General features: G+C 39.4%; 2 non-coding genes and 1 pseudogene across 2 annotated transcripts; all 3 read left to right on the forward strand.

Annotated features, from left to right (window-relative positions):
• The window catches only part of LOC107102844, a 20,257-nt pseudogene extending 16,469 nt beyond the window's left edge, over positions 1-3,788 (forward strand).
• Positions 3,789-10,393: 6,605 nt separating this feature from the next.
• Positions 10,394-10,466, forward strand: trnar-ucg. The gene has a single exon. It is a non-coding gene; the product is annotated as a tRNA-Arg (tRNA).
• A 306-nt stretch (positions 10,467-10,772) lies between these two features.
• trnam-cau lies at positions 10,773-10,844 on the forward strand. The gene has a single exon. It is a non-coding gene; the product is annotated as a tRNA-Met (tRNA).
• The last annotated feature ends 4,600 nt before the right edge of the window (positions 10,845-15,444 follow it).

The raw sequence follows: 15,444 nt of genomic DNA on the forward strand, positions 1-15,444 counted from the left end.
GTTCTTCTTCTTCTGTTTTGTGTTGGTTGGCAAGCAACTTCCGGAGGGGCATTACCGCCAACTACTGGAATGGAGTGTGAATCGCGACGTACAGCCAGACGGAGATGACGCGTTCTGCTCATGCGCTCTTGTTATCAGAGAACCGAGCCAGGGAAAAACCGAGCCGAGCCCAACTCTGGAACAGGTCTGCAGCTAGCTCGGTCCGGTTGGGTCTAGCTCGGTTCAGTTCAGTTTACTTTCCATTTACACACGATAAATGATCTCAGTTTCTGATCTCGGACCGGTCTCCGCACAGTTTTTCAAGGGTAGTGTAAATGGGGTATATGTCTAGTAATTGTAGCATAAAGGAAAAATGACTAAATCTATTTTCTGCCTGGCACAGAAATTCTTTGATAGTTGGAGAATCACACAAATATTTTCAGTGGAATAAAAAGCAAACGTTTTCCTGGCAGGTATGAGGATGAGTTTGTAGTGGGCCGGGCTGAGAGCTTTACGGTGGAAAGCAAACGTCAGCCGTATGAAGAAGACAACCAGCACTTGAGGGAGGCGGTGTCGGCGCTGAGAGCCGCTGTCCGGACTGAGAGAGGAAGAAGGGAGGGAGTGGAGAGGGAGTGCAACCTCCTGATCGCAGAATTCTCCCGCCTGCAGACACGAGTGCAGGTAAAGAGTGAAACTGTTCCAACTTTTCCACACACAGATGTTACTTTGTTTTTTCCTAGACATTTATCATCTTTTCCATTTAGCAATAGTCCTCCCTTTGGAAGCGAAATCAAATCTCTTATTGTTTTTAGTGTTGCCATTTTTAGGCCCCGATACCCAATACCTGGCTGTGCAGTGTTGGCCGATAGCGACACCATCTGTTTGAAATTGATGTTTGTGTTTATATATGAAGAACTGCATACTACTTGGATGTAAAATAATTGCCATCATGACTTTGTCAAGCTGCTGTCTACCTTTGTGAAGCAGGAAAAAGACTAGAACAATAAAACTTTTTTATTGCCTACCTGGAATGGGTGACAATAGTTGATTAAACTTTTGGCTCTCAAAATGGTATCAATGTCCTATTTGTTGGTAATCACTGATACCGATAGCACCATTTTAGTGCTAGATTGAGGCCCCACTCTATACTGGTATCTGTATCGGTGCAACACTAATAGTTTTGGTTTCATCCCAGGATGCAGAGAGCTGCCAGGCGCGTGTTCGGGAGCTGGAGGTGGAGCTGCAGGAGCTGCAGCAGCTTCGTCGCGCTCGGACCTTCCTGCTGAGCAGCGAGGATGATGGAGTGGCCCTAACCCAGACTGTCCTCAGCATCACCCCTGAAACCGACACTTTCCTGGAGGCAGAGGACGCTGAGACCGGCGGTGGGGTGAGAGAGGAGGCGGATGGTGGAGCGGGCGTCGGAGGCGAAGCTTTACCGGAGTCCAGCCCTGTGAGGAAGAGCTGCAGCGACACGGCACTGAACGCCATCGTGGCTCGGGATGCTTCTGGCCGCAGGAGAGGCAGCTACGCCATCCACGCCAACAGTGTTAGGAAGCGAGGGATGTCCATCCTCAGGGAGGTGGATGAGCAGTACCACGTCCTGCTGGAGAAATACGAGGAGCTGTTGGGGAAATGCAGGCGCCACGAGGAGAGCCTGTGCCACGCAGGCGTCCAGACTTCCCGCCCCGTTTCTCGTGACCCGTCCATGAAAGACTGCGCCATGGGCCCCATCCCGGCACCTCCTCCCACACCCACCCAGTCCCCCTCCACCCCCGAAGCTATCGAGAGCATCAGCAAACAGGTGGAGGCGGTGGATAAGCGGCTGGGACAGAACACTCCAGAGTACAAGGCGCTTTTCAAGGAGATCTTTTCCCGCATCCAAAAAACCAAAATGGACATCAAAGCTACCAAAGCTGCAAAAGTAGGGAAATCGAGCAAATCTGGAAAATCAGGCAAACGCTAAAACAGGAGGACGATGCTATTTAAACATGGGTGGACACATACCTATAGAGGGTGCTACTACTAAAACTCAAGCATTTATTTCATCCAGAACTAAGTTAAACAAAAACCTCCGAAAGATAAACCACTCCAATCGCACCTCATAACTTAGGAAACACGCCTCAAATCCAGTAAACCTTCTAGAAAATATCTTATTCTCTTCCACTATTATTTTATTTAGTCTGCAGCAAAAAAAAAAATCAGATGATGGCCGATTTTACTGCCTTACTAGCTCTACACATTACACTTCTAACACCATAGCTGAGGCTAAACAGCCCAGTATTGCATCTAAAGTTCAGGTTTAAGTAAAATAAGACAATTGGAGGGCTAGATGTAACAATTACTCAAGATATATCTGTAAACCGTCTCACTAATATCTACATATTTCTTATGAGAGAAGAGCTGATCTCATATACAGCGCCTTACAGAAGTATTTATACTCCTCAGCTTTCAACATTTCAACCATGATTGTATTTTATTAGGATTCCATGTGATGGACCAACAGAAATTAGTCTATTACTGTGAAGTAGAGAGTTAATAATGAAGGATTTCTGCAGATTAAATCTGAAAAGTGAGATGTTTTTCACACTCCTGGTTCTTCAGCTCTGCTGGTCTAGAAAGTTACGTTTCTTTGGAAGCTAGCTGAAGCTCCATCAGGTTGGATTGAGTGTAAGGATCAGTTTTTAAGTGTTTGGAAAGATTCTGGATCAGATTTTGGTCTGCACTTTGACTAGGCCATTCAAACTAGAAATAGACAGATTCACCGACCATAGTAAGACTAAAACACAAAACATGGATTTTATTTACATTTTTAGTTGCTCTGAACTGATTTTTTTAAAAGTTCTGAATGAATATCAATGCATGCCACACCGTTCAGATCTTTTATTATTTAGAAGCTTAAAAAACATGCCTTATGTTTTGTTTTTTTCCACTTCCCATTTCTATTCTTCTATGTGATGGTCCATCACATCAAATCAGAATGAAATTCAGTGAGGTTTGTGGGATGGGTGTGAATAGTTTCTGAAGGCACCATATTAAACATGTCTTTGTCTGTGTTTTGACCTAGAGGTGCTAATATAAAAACACTAATATTGTCTGTAATGAGTCTGGATAAGATGTGTCGTCAATGCGTCAATGAAGTTAAGTCCTTCTGAAGAGAAACAGGTCCGTTCCTGCGTCCTTACTTCTACATAGAGGAAGTAATGCAGAAGTAGTAAAGACAAACTCACAGCTCTAAAGATGAACTATTTTATATTTTAGTTGTTTCATTTTGTGCTCACTTGGAAATAAAAGAACACAAAGCAAACAAGGGTTAAAACAACATTAATTTATGGACAGTTAATCTGACAATAATCTTTAAATTTCTAAACATTTCCCTGACTTCTGAATTTAATTTCCTTTTAGAACCTCATATAGATGTATTGTATCCTACTGTTTACACAGACAATGATTCATACTCTCTGCTTCCTGCTCAGGGATAGTCAACTGAAAATCATCCCACCATAGAGATCCTGTATTCATAGAGGCTGCATTCTCTCAATGCCCAGCTGTTGTGACCTAATCAAATGTTCCTCCTTCCATTTGCCTTGGATGTCATTAGTGGGATTCATAAATAATGCTGCATCTAATGGAACGCTATGCTCCATGACCAGGACATTAACTATTATACTGATTATGCTGATAACTCTTATATCAATATAAACACATTATGCTTCTTAACCTTTTGGGGATTGAAATAAAAAAGAAAATTTTCACAGATATGTGTTGCATCTTACTATAGGTGTAATTAGAGGGATACACACCGAAATGCACAGAAAAGAGTTTGGAAAATCTTTATTAACTGGATTGCTCATAGCCTGTTGGTAGTACGGGGTTGAAGTGAAGCCACCTGCCGCCATATTGGTACTCCCTAGTTAGAAAGGTCACAATATAAACAATATGTGCGCTAAAGCATCGGACAACAATGATTTTCTCATTTTCAGGGGGGCTTAAGACTTTTAAAACAAAGATAAATTCATCACTTTAACACAGACTTGGTGTTCCATAGCATAAGTAGATTACTTTACTAACTTATAATAAAAAAAAAAAATGGGCATATCACATTGGACAGTCAGTATGATGTGCCTTTTAAAAAGTTTGATTTGCTTTTTTCTGTTAATATAACATACAATATATTTCACATGACTTTTTCAATAGAAAAATACAATAAACACTACAAAATGACTGCGCCATCCACTTAATATAGAATTACTACATTGACATTTAACAGTGAATAACTTTCTGTTTACTCTACTTTCTATTTTCTAACAGGAAGGACAAATGGAACATCTCAAAAATGACTTTCATAGAGATTTTAGACAAATAAAACAGTTATTTTACTTGTAGAAAAAGAATGATTGTTGTTAACACAAAGTTGTAGCGTAATATGGCTAACTGCCCGAGCTAAAAGAGGCTAACCTGTTAGCTACTGAGCACAGCTAGCTACAGCGCTACCCTTTATTTTATGGTCTTGCAGTTACTTTGTTCACCATAAACAGATTTTTTTTTTTATCGATCAGGTAAAACTTCATCGGTCATTAAACACGCTAACACTAGCCAAATGCTATACACGTAGCCATTTTTAATGCACATGTCTATGGGAGTGGGGAGTACCAATATGGCTGCCAATGGCTTCACTTTTTTCAGGCTATCTGTAATCCAGTGAATAAATAAGAGATAAGTAGTTCATACGTTCAGCAGCCATGTTGGATTTATAAGTCTGTGAGGGAGGGATATCTTCCTCTTTTTAATTTTAAACTTCACACCACCACCCAATTAATTCCCCAGCTTTCTGGATTTAAATGGAAAACAGGATGATTTTAGCTTGTGGTTAAAACTGTGTAGCTTTGCTAGCCAAACTGAAGTTAGCTAAGATAATTTTTATTTGTATTTGTAAGGATTCACATTGGTCCAAGCTTAGAAAATCTCTAACCAAGATGGTATTGTTTCACACTTTGATTTACTGGGTCTTGGGATATTTGAAAATATTTGTGAGATTTACTTTGAGATATTCAATGACCATGCTAACAGTAATACAGGCTTGTATGTATTTTTGCTGAATTCTGTACATTCTGAAGGTTACTGCAGTTAAAAGTTTATTGAGATGCTAATTGTGAGAAGAGGAACTAAAGAGTTTACATGAGAGCAGCCATTTTGGAATTTTAAGAAAAAGGCTGGAGAAAATTTTTCCCATCCAGAGGTCTGACATCTTGTTACCGGTAGCTTTACTATTGCGGAAGGTTTGCAAGCATGTTTGATTGTGGCTGGTTTGTCGGAAGCATCTTGCTAACCAGTTAGCAACTTAGTGCTAGTAGGTTCCAATGGGAAATTCCATTGGGACCAAGTACCACTAAATTGGTGACTTAGAAACGACACTGTCAAGGAACGCTATGGACAGCGGAAACATGCAAGAGGAGGAGAGTTTTGTGTCTGAGGTCGTGGATGAGTCTCCTCTGTCATAAATGTTTTATTTAGAGGAGGAAAGCGGGGATGAAGTTGTTATGGAAGAGGACCCCAGGGTGGCAGAAGCTTGGCTTGGTGCAGAAGGCTTACCGGTACATGTTTTGCATGTTTGAGCCCCTGCCTCGCAACATTGCCAGTTCTGTTAACGCTACGCCTGCTGAAGACACAGACGTCCATCCCTGTGAACACTGGGATGTAACTCAATGGGAAAGTAAATTGTTCTTATTTCAACCGTTGTGTATATTACCTGCAACATATGAATCAAGATGCTATGACCGAAAAAATTTGATTGACAGATGACCGTTGATATATGATTGGCCGAATTTAGGTGTTCAGGCTGACGTATAACTAACTGGCCTGCATAATATAATGATAATAAAAACACATTTTAAGGCAGGATTTTTTTTTAAATAGAAGTTTTCCAACTTTGGGACAATATGGTCTGATAAAGAGAACATTTATATACATGTTTAAGCCAGAAGGATTTGAAATTTAAATATGATTTCCCTACGAATTTAAAATTGCTACATCATACTGTGATTTTAACATCTGACCCATCAGTACATTGTTTTCCAACCTACCAGTCGATAAAACTTATTCAGAAATCCATACCACTCCATTTCCCTAACTCAATTCAGATTGAACTGGTCATTTTTACTGGGTCACGTTGGAATACCAAAAAAAGCCATAAAACTGTTATTTGTTCATTATTTTTAAATCAAATAAAGTACTACTGTTTACAAATTGTTTATCAAAGACATTTTCTGTAATATGCGATAATCCAGCATAACCTGACAAATCTGAGAGTAATAGATTTTAAAAAGCAGCACATCTAATTACTCCATGTCTCGACAATGCACTAAAATAGTCCAATATCACTGGAAACCAGAGGCTATTTCCAGCCTCGTTTTGTTGTGCAAATTGTGAAACATTAAGAATACTAATCAAACAGTTCAAACTATATTTTTTTTTCCTCAGAAAGAAATGTGTAGGAGGCCTTTTATGAATCATTTAATTACCTATAGTGTAGTGTAACCAAAATCTATTTTCACAAAAGTTATGATTTTCTGAAAAGTTTGTTTATGGTTTATCTGATTTCATACCAAACAAGCTAACAGGCATGAAACCAGTTGTTCTAAGAAGCCTTTCATTTTGAATGATTTGATTAAAGAAATCAGTTAGAGATGCATGAGCTGACAGGAACCAATGCAATTCAAAATATTTTATTTAACTATATGGAGTCACAGAGTAATATGGGAGGTGGAGGCCTGATGCACAGACTGATCATTGAATTAGTGCCATGCTCTTCTCTAAAGCGCCTCCATGTTACCCACTGAATGTGCTGTACATTCACTTATTTAGTGTGCAAACTGCAAACAAAACATATCTCTCCATCCATCAATCCATTTTCTTACACGCTTATCCCAAGTGGGGTCATGAGGGGTGCTGGTGCCTATCTCCCGCTGTCTACAGGCGAGAGGCGGGGTACACCCTGGACAGGTCGCCAGTCCTTCGCAGGGCAACACAGAGAAAAAAAAACATTTTAGAGAAGCCAATTAACCTAACAGTCATGTTTTTGGAATGTGGGAGGAAGCCGGAGTACCCAGAGAGAACCCACGCATGCTCAGGGAGAACATGCAAACTCCATGCAGAAAGACCCTGGGACAGGAATCGAACCCAGAACCTTCTTGCTGCAAGGCAGCAGCACGCCCCACTGAGAGGCCACAAAACATATCTCTAAAATCTCCTATTTTTTGCTGGAGGCATCTGATGAATTTTAAGTTTGTGTAAAATGGGCCAAGTTCGAAGTCTGAAATCCACTTTGCTTCTTGTTATTTGAACACCTACCAAGCTTTCTAAATGCTTCATATGCAGCATACTTAGTGTGAACAGTGCTGGGGTTCCCAAACCTTGTGACAATAAGTGGTAAAGACTGGCAATCCCTAAAGGAGCATAAAGTTATTCAAATCTGTATTTTTAAATATAGTGACCTAATTCTATCAATTTTAAATGCATATTTTAAGACATTTAATCTAATTATTGTTTTAATTAAAATTTAAATTATTTTAATTAATCATTTTAGATGTAACATTGATTATTTAATGAGATTTTAATCATTTAATTGTGCCTTTTTGAACGTTATTGGAAATTTAGGGCTAGTTTAATTGCACAGTGGGACAAGGTAGAAATACATTTTCAAATCAATAAAAAAATGACTGATAGTAATCACAAATGATGTCAAGCAGTGAAAAAAAACAAAAAGACATCTAAACTTGATGTGATTGCTTTTTTTTTTTTTAAAGTGGACGTCTTGAGTAATCAATGGCGTGAAAAGTTTTTGTAACCTGAAGGGGGGACCCGGCAAGAAAAGTTTAGGAACAGATTTATGAGATAAATAAGTAAATATTACATCTACTTCTTTCATGATGTACTTTGGCCCTGTGTGCACACACCATAATGACTATAAAAAAAAAAACATTATGACCCCCCCCACTTGGTGTTAGACCATTTTCTGAGGCGGTTCTGATCCCCATTGTTCTAAAGTAAGGTGTAGGTATTGGCAGATTGCATGTGAGAAATACAGTTGTTGACCTACAGTAAGTATCAGAAAGGTTTATCTTTGCCTTTATCTTAACAGACACACTGTGTAGTTAATCAATAGGCTTTAAACCAGGGTTATATATAAAACCTAACCATCTTACCAAACTATACTAACATGCAACACATTGCACCTTTTATGCAATCTGCAATGCCTTTTTCTAGTAACCTTCTCTATGAAAAACTTCTTATAATGAATATTCTCTTCCTACTAACAATTTTGTATTCACTCCTCACCTACATTGTTGACATAAGTAAACTTAACATTTATCTTTAAAAAATAAACCTGGATGTGACCCATAGATGTCTAAGGAGTGAAACCAGAATGGAGGCTGGGTGACTGTTCTTTAGACAGCTTGACTTTACAGTAGCTATAGCTGAATTTGGTTATTAGTGTCACAAAACTGTACTAAACCAGAGCTTTTAAAATCCTAAATACTCAGATCTCTATGCTGCACAGCATATAAAAGCATTTCGCCACTGTTTTTATTTATAGTTAAATTAATTTTTTTTATTTTGATAAATGTCTGTATGTAAGTCTCTATAAAGTTGTCAGATAATTCTATTTATTTTACCACTTTGGTTTTGCTTAATTTCTTTATATTAAAAATAATATTTAGACTTCATATATTGTTGAACCATCTATCAATAAAGAACAATTCAAATGATTTATTGTTTTTGTGTGTTTTGTGTGGCTAAAAGGTAAAAAAGAAAATATTTACATCCTCCATTATGACCATCGTTCCTGCTGGTACACCCGGCTAAATCTTATACAATTTATTTTATCATACATTTATCAAAATGCCATATCCATACATGTGGTTACAATAAACAAAAACCTCCAGTAATAAATTGAAAGGTTATTAAAACTTAATGTCTTTTTGTAAAATGGTGGCTACTCTGGAATCTTGCCTCTGAACACATGTGGCCCCTGGTGGCTTTTGCTCTATTTTGTGTCACTTTGTACTGCCTTGAGTAAGTAAATGAAGTTTGAAATAATAAAAACTAAAAAACTTCCTGGAACATAAATGCAGCTGCAGTTTTACATACAAAGAAACCCAAAAAAACATGAGGGATCTAGAACTGCGGGTCTGAAACTGTGGTCTCCAGGTCAGCAGAGACACATCATTGTTGTCTTTACTTCAAAAGAGATTTTTAAATCCTTTAGACATGTTATTAAAACTTTGATAGAGTAATTTTACTTTGAAGTGTTGATGTTCTTAGATGGATAATTCTGGCAACTCTCTACCCTATATGAGCATCTTCAGTGAACAAAGAACTGACTTGTTCAAACTGAAAAGTCAACCATCCAGATCACTTTAGCCTACATGTAGGGACACAGACTTCTTTCATCAACAAAAGCTTCGTTGTTTAAAAATGTCATTTTTCTTCTGAGCCATTCAGTGATGGAGTGAATATGTATGAATGTGGGTGTGGCATCGTAGGCCTCATGTCTGTCTTCTTCACCCCTGTTTTCTCATCCAGAAAGTCAAACAAGCATAAATGGCATATCTTACTAATGCACTTTTTTATATAGATAATATTTAAATATTAGTCACGTTGTATTAAGTGGCTTTTCTACCTAATAATGAACCAATATGTCATCTTCCCATGTCTGTTATGACTGGTGGGGTGAACTGAGACCATCTTTGTTATATTTGTGTCCTTAAGGTTTTTGTTTACATCAAACCCCCACACACTGTGCTGCTATTCAAGTTTTAAGGTGGATTTTTCTGAGAACACAGTTTGATCTTTAGGCCCTCCACTTAAGTTTGCCAAGAAATATAAAAATTTGAATTAATTTTTTTTTACTTTTTTTAATGGATTTTTCCCAGTGAGATGAAACTAAGATTATCGTTCCTATTATTCCTGGACTTCAGTTTAGCTTTCAGCACCATGATCCCACAGCATCTGATGGGCAAACTGGAACATCTGGGCTTCCACACACCACTCTGCAACTGGCTGCTAGACTTCCTCACAGACAGACCTCAGTCAGTCCAGGTCCGGTTAGAATCAATGTTAGATCTGGGCCCTCAATATTAACTAGGATTAGGGCCTGATAAACCTTTATACAACTACCCTGAAATTATTATTATTATTTTTTTTTATTTAAGCATTATTTGCCTATAGCTTTAAAGTTTTGAAAATGATGCTTAGTAAACATATTTGCGAAGACTTGCACGTCTTTCAGATCGGTTAAGTGTGCACATATGAGGTAAGAAAAAGCTGCATATGTATGTATTATCAACTATCGACAGATACTGCGTACTGCGTTTCGGTGTATTTCTGCTATAGCTGGCGCTCTACTAACCACTTCGACCGCGTGGCCTAATGGATAAGGCGTCTGACTTCGGATCAGAAGATTGAGGGTTCGAGTCCCTTCGTGGTCGTCTTTTTCAGGTCGTTAGTCTTTTTGAATCGAAACTTTATTTGGCTAAACGTCTCGACGATATCCGACGATATCGTCGACCTTATTTGTTGTATCTAGGAAACCGCAGTCCAACATTTTTCTCTATATATTCGTTGTAGAGACATGAGCTCAAAACAGAAACCAAACGATCAGTAAATATGTGCTTAGATAGATCAGAATCAGAATAAGTAGTGTAAGCATATGTTTTGAGTTCTACCGCCGCGTAGCTAGATACACACTTGGCACGGCAATAAATTGTGATATGTTCGTCCATGCATTCGACGGTAGCAGAGTGGCGCAGCGGAAGCGTGCTGGGCCCATAACCCAGAGGTCGATGGATCGAAACCATCCTCTGCTAGGATGTCTTTTTTTTTTTTTTTTTTAAACTCTTTGTTTGACTTGATGTTCCTTTTTCACACCGTTTTCATATAAATGAATTAAATATTTTTTTATTAAGAGAGGAAGACTGTAAATCACTACACCAACTTGAAATATACCAGACCAATATAGGAAGAATTAGGAACATAGCCAATAATTATTTTTAATAACAACACTCTTAACATAAATTGATTAGTCATATTAGAATAGATTTGTAATAATATCAAAGACGGAGAGAAAAAAAAACTCGTTCTGATAAGACTAAAGCTTCAGAGTTATATACCAAGCTCACCCAAATGCAGCCTGAAAGCATCTTAACAGGGGTAACACTGCTCATTCCTGAAAGGGTTTACGTTAAAGTACGCTACTTCTTTAACACGGACTAATCATCATAGTTGCATATTTTAGATTTTAATCTTATATATATATATCTTAGTACTGCCCTAATATATCATCAAAAAAAGGAAATAACTGAAAAAATACCTGATTAAATCATTTGAATGAAACAACCTCTTGTTGCCCCTCTGTTAGGAAATCCTGGTCTGTTATTAGCTAAAAAGGGAGGAAGTGTACACCAAAAGGAAAAAAATGCAATGCTTTAACTAAATTCATTTTGGAACCGAGTGGTCTGAATTCAAAGCGTACAAAATTGGCATTTCTATTTACATCAAATGCACAAAAAGCGTAATCACAGATCCTTCCTTCCAGCACCAAAAAGGCTTTACAACGATTTTTGTTTTGTCGTTTGGTTCTGGATATCTTAGCCTTTTCCCACTTTAAATAACCCTGGACTCTATATACAATATCGAATAGAATAAAGGAAAATTACATCTTGAAATGAAAGAAAACATCTTAAAATTAACGAAAAGGAACGTCTTAAAGAAAGCAGTCGAGGTAAAATCATTTGACTGCAACATCACACAAAAATGGCACAAAATTAGAAAACAGAAGGCCAACTAAAAAACATGTAGCATCTAAATCTGTTAAGACGAGAAGGTTGGATATGTTCTTGCAGGCTCCATGTCTGAGCCCTGAGTTGGACCCAGCAGCTACCCAATCAGATACCGACTCAGGACATGCCACCATAGAAAATACAGAATCCAAAAGCAAATTCCAGCAAGCTTAAGCTGTTTTCCTTTTTAACATATCAAACATGTTATGATTCTGGGATTTCTGAGTCTAATCTATACGGTCCAGGATCCTTTAGAAGGAAGCAGTTAAATAGGAAAATTAGAGCTGATTTATTCAAAGTTGTTATTTTTGTTATTTAGGCAGGAGTTGACCCCACCTCCTCAAAGATGTAAAAAAAAAAAAGCTTTTGTTAAACAGCAGAATACTTTTATACTACAAAGACGATAAAAACAAATCAGTTTATTTTGAATGTTTATTCAGAAAATAGTGGTACATTTCCTGTTAAAGCGTACTACTATAAGGGCATAATGTATACACTCATGTTGTCTCCTCTGTCCTCTCTGAGTCTGGATCCTTTCTGTAGGGTTTAGGTCTGCGATGCGATGGGCGGAAACAAAGCGGATCCTTTCAGCGTTTTAGTTAAAGTCATTGCAGTTTGAGAATGTCATCACTTCTAAACAACCAGGCATTTTAACAGCTGGTTGTTATGGAAACACGGCAGCAATGCTGCATTTTATTTGTTGCTTTCAGTACCTGGTTGGACCGCCGTTCGCCTTGAGGACTGCTTCAATCCTCTGCGGCATTGACTCGACAGCATGTCGGAAACATTCCTCTGAGATCCTGGACCAGCCTGACATGACGGCCTCACGCAGCTGCTGCAGGTTGGTCGGCTGCCCATCCATAACGCGAATCTCCCGTTCTATCACATCCCAGAGGCGCTCTATGGGATTAAGATCTGGAGACTGTGGAGGCCAGTGGAGTACTGAAAACTGGTTTTTATGCTCCTGGAACCAGCTGGAGACCACTTCATCCTTATGGAACGGTGCGTTCCCCTGCTGGAAGCAACCATCAGCAGACGGGTACACCGTGGTCATAAAGGGAAGGACGTGGTCAGCAACGAGACGAAGATAGTCTGCTGCGTTTAAACTGTCGTCAATTGAGACTAAAGAACCTAATTTGTGCCAAGAGAATATTCCCCACACGGTTAGACCCATAGCAGCGGGCTGAGCCTGTGTCCCCAGGGGGGACGGATCCAGGCTTTCTTCCTGCTCATGCCAAATCTTGACCCGACCGTTTGAACGCTGCAGCTGAAAACGAGTCTCACTGGACCAGGCAACGTTTTTCCACTCTCCAACACTCCAACTCCTGTGAGCCTGAGCGAACTGAAGCCTCAGCCTCCGGTTGTTAGCCGACAGAATCGGCGTCCGATGTGGCCTCCTGCCGCTGTAGCCCATCTGCTTCAAGGTTCGGCGCGCCGTGCGCTCGGAAATGGTATTCTGCACGTCTTGGTTGTAGCGGGTGGTTATCTCAGCTACTGTCGCCTTTTTGTCATCCTGAATGAGCCGGCCCATTTTCATCTGGCCTCTGACGTCCACCAGGGATTTGCGTCCGCACGACTGCCGCTTGCTGGATATTTTGTTCTTCTCAGACCATTCCCTGTAGACCCGAGAGATGGTGGTGCGTGAAAATCCCAGCAGCTCTGCAGTTTTAGAGATGCTGAGACCGCTTCGTCTGGCGCCGACGATGCTGCCGCGTTCAAAGTTGCTTAAATCCCCTTTCTTCCCCATTCTGACACTCAGTTTGAACTTTTCTTCAGGAGTGAAAGCGGCTGCTGGGTTTAAACTACAATTTACCAAACGACGGCCCAATCTTGTTCCGGTCAGTCGAAATCCACTCGTCTGCTTTTCTTGACAGCTGAAAGGATTTTCTTCTCTTTCAGTCGCTCTTTGTTCCTCTTCTCGATCCTGTAAAACACATCTTTCAACAAACTTCCTGAAGACGTGAATAAAACCTGCTTAATTGAGTGGTTGTTACCGAGCTGCTCTCAGAGCCAAGTCTTCAGCGGATGGTTCAGAGGGTGTGCGGCTGGCCTCGGCTATGATGGCCGAGATCTTCTGCAAACAGTCGGAGAGGTTCCTCTGCTGACTCCTGCTCACCTCCGAGGTCACCACTAGCTCCCCAGCCTTAGTGATACGGTTTTTATTCTTTCAATGTCAAAAAAGAAAAAAAAAATTATGACTTTCATTATTTAGAATCGGGTTTCATGTGTGAAATCCTTCCATTCAACAACCAACCTGTTCTATGACTTTCAGGCGAACAGCTTCAGGGATCCAGTCCGCCGTGTAGACGTGGAATCGGACTTCTGCTTTAGTGCTAACTGTGCAGTAAGATGGGAAAAACAAAAACTTTTATATGACCTGAGAGCTTAATAACAAGCAGACTCTCTGGTCAGATAGCAAAGCTAATAGCAGATCTACATTCTAGATGCTATATGTAGCAAAAGAAAAAAGGAATACTTCACTCTGAACGATACATCTACATAGTAATACATGGTGAGGGCAGCATCATGCTGTGGGTAAAATCAGAAGGAGCTAAATAAAAAGCTTCCCTGGAAGAAGCTGTTTTCTAATTCTTTTTTTTTTTCCCCACTATTGTGATCGCTGATGAATACGGAAGGTCATATCGTCATAAAATAAATGTATGAAATAAGTAGAAGTAGCTTTTATTTCTCTAAAAAAAATGATTCAAATATTATGGATAGGGTTAAATGCACAATAAATCAATAAAAACTAACATGATGAATTGAAAAATGAAAAGACTTTAACAAAATTGTTCAAAAGTTGATATAATTCCTTCACGCTACAGGCACAAATTAATATAGAATGAAGTAATGAAATGAATATGATGGATGTGGATTTTAGGATTGTCTTCAGTCTGTTGCGTTGCTATTTTATAGGCTGAAATGTTCTGGAGGATGTAAAAGACTCCAAACTAGAGTGGCCGTATAGCAGGAAAAAAAACCCCGAAACATCTGGCCAGCAGTTGAACGGTCCAGTCAAAGTCTGGACCTAAAACCCAGTTAGAAAATGAGGAAACTGATTTCTAGATGTACAAACCTGGCAACGTAATACCGAAAAAAAATAAAATAAAAAATTATATATATAAATAACTCAAGCCCAGAAAATCATCTCAGATCCCACTCATATTCTATACTCAGAGTGTCAGTTTCTTCCTTCAGGTCGCCGTCTTGGAGTCCCTGCCTGTAGATTGAACCGCTATAAGAACTAATTTGCTCCGCTGTCAATTAAGGCAATTAACAGTATCACGCAGTAAATTGTGAAATAGGCAATGGTGTTCAAAATTTAAACTAAACCGACATGCTTTTTTTATGTATTCATTATCCCATATGTTTCCTGGACTGGGCCGCCTCTTGCAGTTGCTTCTTGTCTCTCTGCTTCTGTCTCCTTGAACCCCAGTCGACCTCAGCAGATGGCCGCTCACGCTGAGCCTGGTTCTACTGGACGTTTCTTCCTGTTAAAAGGGAGTTTTTCCTCTCCACTGTTGCTACAAGCATGCTTAGTGTGAGGGATTGCATCCGAGTCAATGAGTCGATGCAATTAACCGATTTTCCTTAGATAGAAAACTTTGAATCAATTTGACTATCATCC

This window comes from Cyprinodon variegatus, unplaced genomic scaffold (genome assembly GCF_000732505.1).
Source record: "Cyprinodon variegatus isolate N-32 unplaced genomic scaffold, C_variegatus-1.0 Scaffold1330, whole genome shotgun sequence".
Lineage (NCBI taxonomy): Eukaryota > Metazoa > Chordata > Actinopteri > Cyprinodontiformes > Cyprinodontidae > Cyprinodon > Cyprinodon variegatus.